This window comes from Delphinus delphis, chromosome 3 (genome assembly GCF_949987515.2).
Source record: "Delphinus delphis chromosome 3, mDelDel1.2, whole genome shotgun sequence".
NCBI classification, from domain to species: Eukaryota; Metazoa; Chordata; class Mammalia; order Artiodactyla; family Delphinidae; genus Delphinus; species Delphinus delphis.
The window spans coordinates 51,157,054-51,171,243 of record NC_082685.1 but is presented as its reverse complement, the minus strand read 5'-3'; the positions used below and the strand labels follow the sequence as shown (position 1 = coordinate 51,171,243).

The 14,190-nt window shown below is 47.1% G+C and overlaps 1 pseudogene; it reads left to right on the top strand.

Moving 5' to 3' along the window:
* Positions 1 to 11,955: 11,955 nt before the first annotated feature.
* LOC132422028 (interferon regulatory factor 3-like) lies at positions 11,956 to 13,294 on the top strand (annotated as a pseudogene).
* The last annotated feature ends 896 nt before the right edge of the window (positions 13,295 to 14,190 follow it).

Here is a 14,190-nt window from a genome sequence, read left to right as displayed (position 1 = left end):
TGGAACTCATATAGTACATCGGAGTTCATTTCGTTCCTAGGCTGTTGTATTTGCAAGCACGGTCTCTGTCAAGTTTGTTTTAATAACAGGGTTCCAGAGAAAATACCAACTGAATTCACTACTAAAATAAATTGAAACTACATGAGCAGGCTTGAGGGGAAGAGGTATCCAAGAAACTTTATCTTTTCAAACTCGGGGGCCGGTCATAAATTGACAATCAGTAGAACACACACCACCTCTTCTTGGGAAATAATTTCTCTTGGCCGGCACCCCCAGACTACGACTTGACTTTGTGAATCTAAATTACCCTCTCCAGTAACCAAGCAAAGAGGACCTTGTTGCCCAGAGATTTTCTTTTTCCTTCTTTTCAATAACTCCCCACTGTCCATAAAAATAATATAAGTATAAATAATGGCATAATAATATAGCAACTCTATACTATCTGCTGTTGCAACATCTGGGATACAGTGATGCCAATTAATTACACCACCTACCTGCGCTCTGATGGTGGAGATGACACAAAACATATGTAAATCACTTCATTATAAACTGTGATAAGTGCTATGGCTGAGGCCAAGGGACCTACTTTAGATAAAGCAGATAAGATTTAAAGTGAGATTGAAAGGGTAAGAAGATCAGCTATGTGAAGTGTGTGTGTGTGTACATGTGGGTATGCACATGTCCATCAACATCTACATCCCCGTCCTGTGGATGAGGAGAGCAGGGCTCTGGGAGGTTACATTTCCTGCCCAAGGTTACTCAGTCATTACAAGGCAGGGTTTGGAAACCCATATAACCCATTCTAATGCTAGGCAGTGATGGTCCAAAGATGAATGAAGTGGTCAGTGACTGGTCTTGTCTAAAATAGGGTTCACCTCAGACTCCCCAAGTTAGCCAGCAAGTGTCCAAGCCAGAGGCCCTAATGAGTTCCACTGCTGTTGAATGGCCCTCTGTCCCAGGTGTGGGCAAGTTCGAAAAGTGCAAAGGTGGATCACATCATTCTACCCACCAGAGCTCAGGGCCTAGTGAAGGAGACAGAGGGCCAACAGGCAGTTACAACCCAGTTGGGCAAAGGCTGTAGAAGAGAGAAATGCAGGAGGCCGTGGGACCAGAGGCGGGGAATCTTATCCCTGAGCAGCGGTCAGGGAGCCTTCCTGGATGAAATGTCCCTGCTTTCGTTCCTTCAGCAAATAATTAGAGAGCCCCTAGTATGTGCCAGACGCTACTCTAGGTGCTGAGGATCCAGGGATGAACAGAAAACCCCAGTCCTCATGGACCTGACATCCAAAGGGGAGGGGGAGACAATAAACAAATAAACTCCAAGGAAAGAAATCATTTAAGTAATTTGATAGATGGTGTTGGGTGTTTTGAAGACCACAAAGCAGAGTGGAGTGAAGGACAGTGACCAGCAGAGAAGCTACGCTAGAGTGGGTGGGCAGCAAAAGTGCTGGAGAAGAGCCCTAAGTGTCCAGAGTCAGCCATGCGAACATCTGGTGGAAGAGGGTTCTAGACAGAACCCTCTGGTGCAGAGGCCTAAGGAGGCAACAAGCATGGCCTCGTCAGGAAACTGTAGGAAGGCCACTGTGACTGGAGTAATCAAAGGCAGAGTGGACAGACCAGACGTGAGGTGGGAGATACAGCAGGGCTGGTTCCCAAGGTCCTGGTATAGGTGTGGGATTTGATCCCCAGGGCAATGGGAAGTCACTGAAAGACTTTAAGAAACATACTGATATGCTCTGATTTACATATTCAAAAGGTAACTTTGATCAAATGGATTTTTGAGCACATGGACTGTTGGCATTATTTTAAATTTTTTTTTATTATTTATTTTGGAATAATTTTAGATTCGTGGAAAAGCTACAAAAATAGCACAGAGATTTCCTATACCCTTCACCCGGTTTCTCCTACCACTAACGTCTTACATAACCACGGTGTAGTCAGCACAATGAAGACACTAACAATGATAGATTACCATTAACTAAACTACAAACTTCATATGGATTTTACCAGTCTTTCCACTAATGTCCTTTTTCTCTTCCAGGATCCAACTGAGGATAGCACCATGCCTTTAGGCCTACCTTCTTTTAAATAGTCTTTCTGTCTTTGAGGAAATACCCAGGTCAGCTAGAATCCCCTTGTCTGGATTGTAACTGAAAGTCTTGACAGATAAAAGGGGGGAAGTGGGCTCAGGCAGGCTACTTCTGGAGGCTACTTCAGTCTTCTAGGCAAGAAATGCAGGCGCCTACCCAAAAGAGGGGGGCGTGGAGTCAGTTAAGTCAATATGGTCACATCTCTTGTTATCACCTCATAGAATAGAGGTAATTTTAACACACCCAAATTAGGAAGAACATAGTCTCAGAAGAGACAGTCTTTTAAATTTAGCTTTATGAAAAACTTAATACACTGCCCTAAAGTTTTGCATTTTTGTCTGAGAAGAGTGCAACTTTACATGGACTTATTCTGGTCCAGCCCACAGAGTCTCATCTGGAGACAACCGCTCCTCAAAAAATTGTGGATTCACAGAATTACAGTCACTTAATCAACAAACATTTACGGCACACCTTCTGTGTGTCAGGCACTACATGGCTCTCTCAAGATCCTTGTGTCTCCTGTCCTAGTAGAGTCTACAGCCTTTGTGGGCATCAGAAAAGCTCTGGTTTTAGAAGCACGCTATGGATCAAAGAAAATGAAATAACTTATTGCAGAATGACATGTTCAGAGGTTTATTACTAACCTGATAGAGCAAATGATTACATGCCACTTAACATTGACGGATTGGCTGTAAACTGAGCATAGCAATGGGAGTGCCCCGCAGATTATATCTGGGATGGGACGGGTAGCCAATGCTCTTCGGAAAAAGGCCTCCTGTGGGAGGTGAAGCCTCCAGCACAACTTAAAGAGGGAACCAAGCTGGGGGCACCTTCAGCTGTCTCTACACCTAAACATGCAACTGTCTTTATAACCTGTCTCTAGTGCAGGATCTCTTCCCTACTTTTTCCTGATCATTTCAGTTGGTCAAAATGGGCAGTCAAAGTTGGTCTCTAAACGGGTTAGAGAATCCCTTGGTAGGAGATATTAGACCAGAAGATAAAAATCTTGATCCTAGTTAAGAAGATTAATAAATAATAATGAATATTATTGAGCTCCTACAATAAGCACAGCAGATAAAGATGAACAGCTCCTCAGCTGCTTCCTCCCCAGCAACAGAGGTGAAGGGTGAAGAGCAGAGAGCAGGGCAACCAAGTGATGCTGGGGTCCCGGGATTACAGTCCTGCTCTCGGGCACTTGTGAGAGATTGCTCGAGGCAGCTGACCTCCATTGCATTTTGCTTCCTTGTCCTAATGCTATTGTCCCAGAAGCAGTGGTTACTTTTAAATAGCGGGTTGGAGACTTCTTGCATCAGGATCACCAGAGGTGCTTGGAAAAATGAAAATTCTAGGTCCCTCTCCCAGGCCTCCTGAATCAGAATTTCCAGAATCCAGATTTTAGATAAGCTCCCTAAGTGATCCTGACCCCCCTGAAACCTTAAGAACTGCTGTCCTTAAGGTCACCCTACCTATCCATAGATGGCTGTAATGACAGAAGTGTGGGGAAGGTGCAAATGATGGGGAGGAGGTCTTGCAGGAGGTGACAGACAGAGACAGGTGCAGGGGGCCATTCCCACCACCATTCCTGCGCTCTCCTTACAGGGAGAGAATGGTCAGGTTTTGGTTACCTTAAACGGTCTGCGGATGGTCTGTAAACCCCTCTAGTCATTGTTACTGCTTGACTTGACCTTTCCGAGGTTACTGTCCACCTTGATTCTCTAGGGCAGGGGTCCCCAACCCCCGGGCCATGGACAGATACTGGTCCGCGGCCTGTTAGGAACCGGGCCGCACAGCAGGAGGTGAGAGGCAAGCGGGCGGGAGAGCGAGCGAAGCTTCATCTGCGGCTCCCCTTCGCTCCTCATTGCTCGCATTACCACCTGAACCACACCCCCGGTCCCCTTCAACCTGTCCGTGGAAAAACTGTCTTCCACGAAACCGGTCCCTGGTGCCAAAAAGGTTGGGGACCACTGCTCTAGGGCCCTGTGGGCTGAGAACTTCAAAAGCCAGAGATACTCTCAAGGCTCTCCGATGTTTCACAAGGAAGTTTCCAGAACAAAACCTAAGCTGGTGAGTCCTGCTGGTTAAGAAGATAGGCTCTAGACTCTAGACACTAGAGGGCTATGTGCCCTTGGACATCTTGTGCCTCAGTTTCCGCATCTGTACAGTGGGTTTACCACCAGGACCCTCCTCCTTGGGATGATGTAAGTAGCAAATGAGATAATCCGTTCAAAGCTCTCAGCATGTGCCTGGAACAAAGTTCATACATGACACGTGTTAGCTCAAATATACATCCTGTCGGAAATACCGGGCCCCCAGGGGCACACCCAGCTGACAAGTCGCCGTGGAGGGGTGGAGAAAGACGCGCTTACTCATGGGAACTCAAAGAGCTGTGTGGGAGGGAGGCGGGGGGCGGAGGAAAAGGCGGGATGCTGCTCAGACCCCTGCTTGCACTGGGGCGGAAATCACGTGTGACGGGAAAGGAAAAGAAATGAAGGGAAGTGACAAACTGTCTGTGCGTGTGTCTGTCATCCTGGATGAGCAATAGACATGATAAGAACCCTCAAGACCAGGCCGCATCATCAGATGAAGGATAAAAAAGCTTATTATTAGGGGAAACTGATGCTCTGCGAAACCAGAGCTTTGAGCACAAAGAGAATCTGACTGACATTCTGTGAGGCTGGGGAAGCATGTTTCATTCATGACTGGTTACAGGCCTTGGGGTCTTTTGTTTTCTTTTATTTCCTTGTTTTCTTGTCTCATTTTCTCCCCCAGGCTGAACCCTGCGGGTGGGAGGGGGCGCTGTCTATTAAAAAACCCCTTGAAGGGAGGTGTTGGGACGGGGAGGATTTCTTGTCGGGGAAATACACACAGTCTGCATCTTGAAGGGCTTTATTTGAACTGCCTAGAAAATACTTCAGAGGCAAGTCTGTACAACCTCATCAATAAACTCAACCTTACACTTTTCAAAGGAGGCAGTTCAGGGAGTGGAGGAGGGAATGGATGTAGCTTTCAGGCTGGGATTCAAACATGGTTCAAATTAAGTTGACTGGCTGTGTGACCTTGGGGAAATCACTTAACCTCTCTGAGCCTCCATTTCCTCATCTGTAAAATGGGGTCATGGTTGTCACTAATCTTACAGAGTTGTTGTGAGAAATAAGACAGGGTGGTGTAGAGCAAGCCCTTAGAGAAAGGGCACTGTCCACATTGATGTCACTGTTGTTACGATCCGTAAGAGGTTTTGGGAGCAACAAGGGAAACCAACATAAAATCAAGATGTTCCCTGGTTTACAATCATAGCAGCATGCAGGAAACTCACAAGACACCTGTTTCAACCCTAACAACAATAGGAGCCATTTCCAGATTTATTTTGTCAGTTCCTGGTTCTTTTTGAAAAAGCTCCTATTTCCAGGGCCAGAAGTCTTCAGAGCCCACATCTCCTTCAAGTTACAGAACAGCATTATTGTGTCAAGACAGGCGAATTCTCCACAGAAGATGCCTGCTGCCCCACCCACGCACCCACCACCAGCGACCAATTCCCAAGTCTCCTTTCTCCCCCAGAGTTGATCCCCAAGGCACAAAGAGCTCAGAAAGGAAAGCAATTCTTATTGTTCTTCCTCAGCTTTTCCTGTTTCTTCAACCCATGAATTTGTGTTTCCATGTTCCAGTCTCCCCAGAGCTGTGGATTACTTTAAGGGCATTTCAGAAAGAGAAGCAGCGTAAGAATGAAAGTGTGCAGGATACAGACAAGAACCGTGATCCAAAAAAAGGAAACACACCCTCTCAGTCACTCACTCACTAAATCGTTCCATAAACCCTGATGGGACGAACCACCACTGAGTGGCAGGCCCTGTGCCAGGGGCTGGACAATGAAGAGAAGAGAACATGGTCCATGATCTAGAAGTGCACAGTCTAGAAGGTAGACAGGGATACATGACCACAGCAGAGGCGACAGGAGGGGCAGCTGTCGCATCCTCAGCATTGCCCCAGTAATTGATACCTCCTGATGAGATTATTGGGTTCGTGTCCCACAGACCAGCCTCGGGAGTAGGTAGTGAACACCCAGGGAGCTCCCCAAACACCTCCCCATCCCTCACCTGTCTCCACGCCTGAGTTCCCTCATGAGTCTTCATTTTGGAATAAGGCACCATCACTTGGTCGAATGCCAGTAGCCCTAGGAGCTGTCACCATCAGCCAAACCAAAACCACTTTCCTTAATTCCCTTAAACAGAACGTTACAGTTTACAAAACATTTTGCATTTATCATCTGGTGGTAGGGCAGGCAGTTTTGTCCCCACTGTACAGACGAGGAAGTTAAATAATTAGCCTATGGCCTCAACGCTCAAAGGTAACAAATCTGGGGTCTGAACAAGGTCTTCTGCCTCCAAGTCTAGGGAGCCGGCCAGGATCGTCACTATTGCCTAGTACCTAAGGCCTAAGTTACTCTTTCCTCTCAAAAGTAGATATTTTGTGGTTGTGATCGAGAAAACTGACTTAGCATGGACTTAATAATACCCTACTCTGCATTCTCCAAAGAGTTCCATGGAAAGAGAGGTTGAGAATTCTCATGTCCTTCAATACTCAAGCAGACCTTGCCCGGGGCCATGGGCACAGGGCAAGGTCAGGTGGCAGGAAACAGCTAGGAATAATGACCAGTTCCTGGATGGTTACCCTGTGCCCAGCATTCTGCAGCAGACTTCAGCGACATCACCCGAAAGTCCCTACTCCTCCCCTGTTCCCACCTGTGTCACTTGAACCCCCGTCGTTTAGGGATTTCCCCGCACACAGAAGGAGAACCTTCGGAACGAGTCCCCTTGTGTTCTTCATTAATAACTACTACCCACTCACAAGTCCCTGTGGGAATTACTTTGTCATCTCCGTGGATGCTGTGGCCTCCATGAAAACACTGCTTTCCTGCCCAGGATGCTGCCTCTTGGGACCTCAAAACTTTGAGAGGAAAACAGACCCGGGTTCCCTTGTGTTTTCACTGCACCCCTGGTGCCATGTGTAAGCCCTTTCCCCAACTCTGCATTTTGTCACCTTGGCCTCTGAGCCACTGAGTGTCCCGCACCACCTGGGGAGAACAGATCCTTCAGCTTATGGCTCTAACTCCTGCCTTACGGGGGCTGAGCCGCCGTTCCTTGGGTCAGGCAGGGTCATACTCCCCACAGGCCATCCTCTGTCCCTGTGTCCCCATTTCTTTCCCCTTCTCTTTCAATCCAAAACCATATAAACAAATTGGAGAAAACGGAAAATCTAGCCCCACAAACCAACTGAACACTGCTGGATAATTCTGTAAACGGGACAGCTCAGGGGGGCATGCAGCTGTTGGTCCCAATCCTAAACTCTTAAAAATCACCCGGGTAGTAACAATAGCTGTCATTTATTGAGTCCTCACATACTTATCTAAATAACCCTCACAAAGACTCTTTGGAATAAGTACTACTACTGCCCTCAATTTAGATAAGAAAATGGGAGTTTAGAAAGTCATCTGTTAAGGGCACTCTCTCCAAGCCAGAAAGTGGAGAGATGGGCCCCATCCATCTGACCCCAGAACCTAAACTCTTTTTTTTTTTCTTTTTTTTTGGGGGGGGGGGTACGCGGGCCTCTCACTGTTGTGGCCTCTCCTGTTGCGGAGCACAGGCTCCGGACGCGCAGGCTCAGCGGCCATGGCTCACGGGCCCAGCCGCTCTGCGGCATGTGGGATCCTCCCGGACTGGGGCACGAACCCGTGTCCCCTGCGTCGGCAGGCGGACTCTCAACCACTGCGCCACCAGGGAAGCCCCAGAATCTAAACCCTTAACGCTAACGTGACACTGAATTCCCCACCTTGGCTGTGTTTGAAAGGCTTGCAGATTCAGGTAGAATTTCTTATGACTCGATTGCTTCTAGAAACAATGACAAAGGAGAGTTTAAGTATTGGGTTGGTGGTTGGGGGAGAAGCTGTTAATTTTAGATCTGTAATTCAGGCTGCTCATGAAGTGACAGAGGTGTCACCATGATCCTTATCTTTGCCATCCACCTTCTAAAATAAAAGAGTCAGGGCCCATGATTTCCTCAGTGGGAAGATCCATCTTTACGTACTTAAAAGCCCTAGGGATGATGGGTGTTTTTGTTTTTTTTTTTTACAAGTTACTAAAAGAAATTCTGGCCTGTGGAACTCCCCTGTCATTTTCTAGAATTTCCCTAAAACGTGCCCTTAACACCTGGTAGAGAGTCTTGTGCAATAGGAGAATGTTCCAGAAATGTGTTTTTTAATCCAGACACATCCCAAGAGGTCAAGGCTGATAAAACTGTATTGATGCCTGGTCAGTCCAGGTCCCTCCTTCCTATGTCTGCGTCACACAGATGTCCTCAGCAGCAAAGGTAGATTCCAACCCCCTAGAATACTAAATTATTTCTCCTCACTGCTTATATTAGTTCTACTTAAATTCAAAATTAAGCAATTAATTGACATAGCCAAAATAAGCCCCCAAAATTAGAATAATAGCCAAGTGGTGGCAACTACTTTATGACCCCTACCCAAAAATACAAAAGGTGATGGTAGCTCACATCCATCTGGTATTGACAGGCTGCCCTGTTGTCAAAGTATGGCCTGGGACCACCACACTAGCACTGTCTGGGAATTGGTTAGAAATGCAAATTCTCAGCCTCTCCCAAGACTTCAGGAATCACAACCCCTGAGGATGGAGTCTAGCGCTCTGTTTTAACAAGATGTCTGGGTGATTCTGATTCTCTGAGGTTTGGGAACCCTGCCTTACTTCACTGAGTCTTTACAATGACCGTGGAAGATGCAGGAAGTATTGGGCATCACTGTTCCCATTTCAAAGAGAAGAAAACTAACTCTGAAATTATTGAGGGACTTCCCTGGTGGTGCAGTGGATAAGACTCTGCACTCCCAATGCAGGGTGTCCAGGTTCAATCCCTGGTCAGGGAACTAGATCCCACATGCATGCCGCAACTAAGAGTTCACATGCCACAACTAAGGAGCCTGCCTGCCGCGACTAAGACTCAGCGCAACCAAATTAATGAATTAATTAAAACAACAACAACAAAAAAACAAATACTGTAGTGGAATAACTGAGGACATGGAAAGGAGATGTGACCCATGAGCCCCCCCGCCCCAGCAAACTGGGGGCTGGCGAATAAGCCAGAACTGCAAACAGTCCTGATTGCTTTGAGCCACCCCGGCAAACCGGGGGCCTGTGAATAAGCATTGAGTGCTTTGGGCACTGATCCATGAGATGTCCTCAGTATAATCAGAATGGTGGGAACGCAAGGAAATGTCCTTGTGCTACTTCAGTATAATCAAAATAACGGTGGGAACCTTGTGCTGCTTTTGCGCTCAAGGACGAAGCACGGCATGTTTTCAAGAAAGCCCATTATTGCTTGTATAATCCATAGAAGCATATGTTGCTGCTTTGGCATTTCTGGAATGTTAAGAAAATAAGTCTTAAAATGTAAACATAGATAATGCTTTAATAAAAGCTACCACAGCAGGACAGACGGCGCTGTTTTGCCTGAGCGAGCGGCAGGCAGCCCTCTACTGCTGTGTTTCGGCACAATTCATCTCGTGTGATGAGCTTACTTTCGGCCCTGTCATAAGATAAACTACAACAAAATACACATTACTTTAAAATAAATTTTAAAATAAAATAAAATAAAAATATTGAGTCACCTGTCCAAAGCGAGTAGTAACACTAGGATTGGAATACAAGGCATTCTGCTCCCAAAGTTCCCACTTCTCTGAACATGTGTTTCCTTACTGGTGAAAAGTAAGCAGGACAGAGAGTCAGGGAGACAAATGGCTATTCCTATGAAAACCAATTAAAAGTAACTTTAGTCCAGGGTCGGGAGAGAAATTAACATCTATTGAACATCAGGTATGTGTCAGTCGCTATACACAAACATCTCAGCCCATTTAATTGTCACAGAAGCCCAGGCTAGGTGGGCACTCTGAAATCCGATCAGGTAGGGTAAACAATTTTCCCAGGCTCTCACAGCTAAGTAAGTTGCAGAGGAGAATCTGAATCCTGCTTAGTCTGCCTCTAAAATCCTTACAGCCTCCCTGGGGCACACTTACACATTCAGCATATGCATGTGTCCTCATGGCAAAAAGACAAGAAAGCCAGAGATGAATGCATAGGCAGCAGCAAATGACATCACCCTGCTCCAGGGATGAAAAACCACCGTGACAGCAATTGTGGGGCTTTCACAGCGTCACCAGTCAACCCAGTCTGTTCCTCCTCCCCTCCCTTCTCTCTCTCTCTCAAAAACCACTGACTTTTCCCTTTCACCTTGTGAGACAGGGAAGTCAAGTTATTACCAAGTTAAACATGTTTATTCTCTTCCTATTCATTGAGGATTCATCTACCTTCCTGGGGAAGCGTGGCCTTTTGTGGGTAATGGTGCCAGAAATGGCATGAATTGCTAGTTGAAATCCTAGCAATATTCAGCAAGGATTATCATAATGTTATGGATGTCTTTAACCAGCTCCCCACTCAGAATACATACACACCCTCGAAACTGGTTTGGAATTTACCAGCAACCTTCCAAGTTGATGGGTTAATTAACTTGCAGGCAATGTATGACATGTCATGAAACATCTAAAGTCAAGCAGCACAGAAGGTATAAAACTTAAAGCTACAGTTTCTCACCCATTATTTTGTAGAGTTTTTTTTTAAAACACTTGTTTCCTTTCACTTAATAAAAACAAAAAAACAGTATTTCCCACCCCACACCCCTTGGTTCATAGAATCAAGGGAACACAAAATAAAAACTCTGGGTGAAAATATTCGTTGACATAAATATATAAGACAGCCCCCAAATCTCCCTAGCTTAAAACCAGTCATTGGCTTTCACGTTCTTTTAGGATGGAGCCCAGGCATCCCAGGCTGCTCTATCGAGCGCTTGTGATCAGATGGCTGCCCACGCTCATCCCAAAGCCTGACATGTCCTGCCACAAACTCAGTACTCAGGCTCTACAGAGTACGGGCTGTTCCCAGAAGGTCCCAGGTCCTCTCCTGCCTTCATGCCTTTACACCTGTGGATCTCTCAACAGTCCCTCATTTCCTTACCAGGCTAACTCCTGCTCATCTCTCCAAACTCAGCCCAGGTGCTACCTCTTCAGGCAAGTCTTCCCTAACTTCCACTGGAGTCTCCCGAGGCATCATGTGCTGACCCTCACCACACTACGTTTCACACGATTTTACATCAGTCTATTTATTTGGTGCTACCTCCAAAGCTGGGAACTCCATGCAAATCTCTCACTGCTATCAAGACCCAACAAAGGGCCAGACACATAGTAAGCACTCAGAGCATCTTTGCTGAATGAAAGAGTGAATGAATGAATGAAAGATGATCACTTAGCTATTCATTTTCCCACAAACTCTGAGCACATCATGGAAATTGAGAGAGATGATCGTTCCCTTCCTTAAAATGCTGCTTCTACCCCAAGGACCCATACGGTCCAACACAGCCAGAAGTATCTCAAGGCTGCAGAAACCCTAGTCCAAAGCAGTATCCAGAGGAGCTCATTATCTAGATGAGCCCAGGGGTATCCACCAAACTCAAGATACTTGCGATCAGTAACAAAACCAAAGCTGGACCAAAATCCTGAAACTGGCTCCAGTCTGAAATGGTCTGGAAACTCACTTTGGTTCAGACCTTTCTAGCATGAGGCCAGTGTAAGTATGTTTGTGTGTTTGTATTCATCACAAAAGCAGTAGATAGAAAAGAAAGCTCCACCACTCTAAATCCCAGCTGCCAGGAAGGGACGGATACGTGCAGCTGTGAGCTCGAGAGCTACCTGGAGTCCAAGAGCAGGCCTAGGTCCCAGCACCCTGCGTGCACCGAGCCTCTATGCTGGACCATGGGAACCCTAAAGCCTCGGATCCGTGTGGCAGCTGGGCCTGGGGCAGCCGTAGGGCGTGGCCTGCCTGGACCACAGCCGCATGTGCCTCTGCATCACTTTGAAGAATGGTTTGCGGCAAGATGCCCAGCGGGAGGACTTCCGCATCTTCCAGCCTGGGCCAAGGCTAGAGGTCCTAAAACCCTGGGAAGGATAAGCCCAACCTGCTGACCCAGAAGAGGAATTTCCGGTCTGCCCTAAACCAGAAGGAAGTATTTTATTGCATTTGGCCTAGGACAGAGCAAGGACCCCCCAGGATCTGCACTAGATCTACGAGTTTGTGACCTCAGGAGCTGGGGACTTTCCTGAGCCGGATACCTCTCCAGACACCAGTGGCAGATGTGGTACCTCTGACGCCCAGAAGGAGTTCCTGAGTGCCATGGGCTTGGCCCCATTACCAGATGGGGGTCTTCGAGCCTGGGTGTGGACCCTGAGCACACTCCTCAGCTTTTGCTGAGCCCCACCTTAAACATCCCTGTTCCCTGCCCTAACTTGGACCCCCGCTCCCACTCCCAATAGCCCACTGTGGCAGCTTACCTGAGGAAGGTGAGTACCAGCTGTGGCATGGGAGGGGCTGGAGCTGGGGAGACGGCCCCCTACACTCTCTCGTCCCTCTCTCTTAAGATTGCTGCTATCACTGCTCAGAGTGGAAGTTCAAGGGGACCACCTCCTACCTGGGTACCAAGTCTTCCAGCAGACTGTCTTCTGCCCCAGGAGCCTGTGGCTGGTGGGGTCAGATGCAGGGGACAGGGCACTGCTTGGACAGCCAATAAGACTGTCAGACCCCAGGGTATGACAGGCTACATGAGGCTGTGCTGAGCTGCCTTGCAGGGGGGTGGGGGGAGGAAGCGGGGAGCTCTGCAGAGAGCTTGGCAGCAGCTATGGGCCCAGAGGCTGGGGTACTGCCACTGGTACTGGGCCATGGGCTAGACCACCTTCCTGATGGTGGCCACCAGCACAATGGCGAGGCCCCCAAGGGCAAGAAAGGAGGCATGTTCCACCTGGAACCTTTTGTGGCAAACCTGATCATCTTCAGGGAAGGAAGCAGACACCATCTACACCCTGTAATTCTCTTGCTGGGGACTCGTGGTCCCAGGACCAGCTGTCTATCAAGAGGCTCCTGGTGGTCAAGGTTGTTCCCACGTGACTCAGCACCCTGCCAGATATGGCCCATTTAGAGGGTACCTCCTCCCTGGGGCATACCTTGAACCTGCACATTTCCAACAGCCACTTACTCTCCCTCACCTTGAACCAGTACAAGGCTTATCTCCAAGACCTGGTCAAGGAGGTGGATTTCTAGGTCACTGGGAAGGCCTGAACCCTTGCTCATCATGGGTATAGGGCCCTCAGCCCTCACCTCAACCAAGAAACGGGTTCTTGAGACAGGCCGAAAACCCCTCAAACGTAAAGCAACGTATAGAGAGTGGAAATTAGCCCATAATATGATTCTCCAGAGAGAGCCATTGCTAAGAGTATGGCCCACATACTGTGAGCCCGCAAGACAAAATCCAGTTTAAAATATTTTTTTTTAATATTTCTATTAGTTGCCACAAAATAAAAATCTAAAGGTTCATGTAACTGAGATATTTTTTGTGGAGCTCTGAAGGCGGCAGAGAAGGAAATAGACTACCACAAAGTAGCACGAGAAGTTACAGCTTTTCTTGGAAAATCCAAAAATCCACCAACCCATTAGCAATGATTATCTGAAGCTGAGTGGTGCCAGTTGATTTCACATAGGGTGTGCTCTCAAGGTCGTCACAGTACCTACCTGACCCATTCATAAAACCAGTCTGGCCCCCATGTGCATTTGAGTTTGCAATCATTGATGTCTATCCTTTCAAAACCCTTCTGTAGTATGAGTATTATGAACACTGCCTACAATTTTCTCTTTTGTATTGTATCTATCTATGTATTCCTCTGGATGACCACATTATGGTATATATACACAATCCCTTCCTGATGGATATCTATCATTAATCACAAAGAAGGTAACAGTAAAAACCCTTATATGTATCTTTGTATATTTGGGCATTTCTCTTGAATAAACTTCTAAATGTGAAATTACTGAGTAAAAGGGAACACATATTTAAAATTTCAATAGATAATGCCAAAAGACTGAAGTTGGTTTAGAATCCAAGCCATTTTTTGCCCCAAGCAAGGAGCAAGGAGTAGTTGAGTTTAGAGACAGGCACCAGA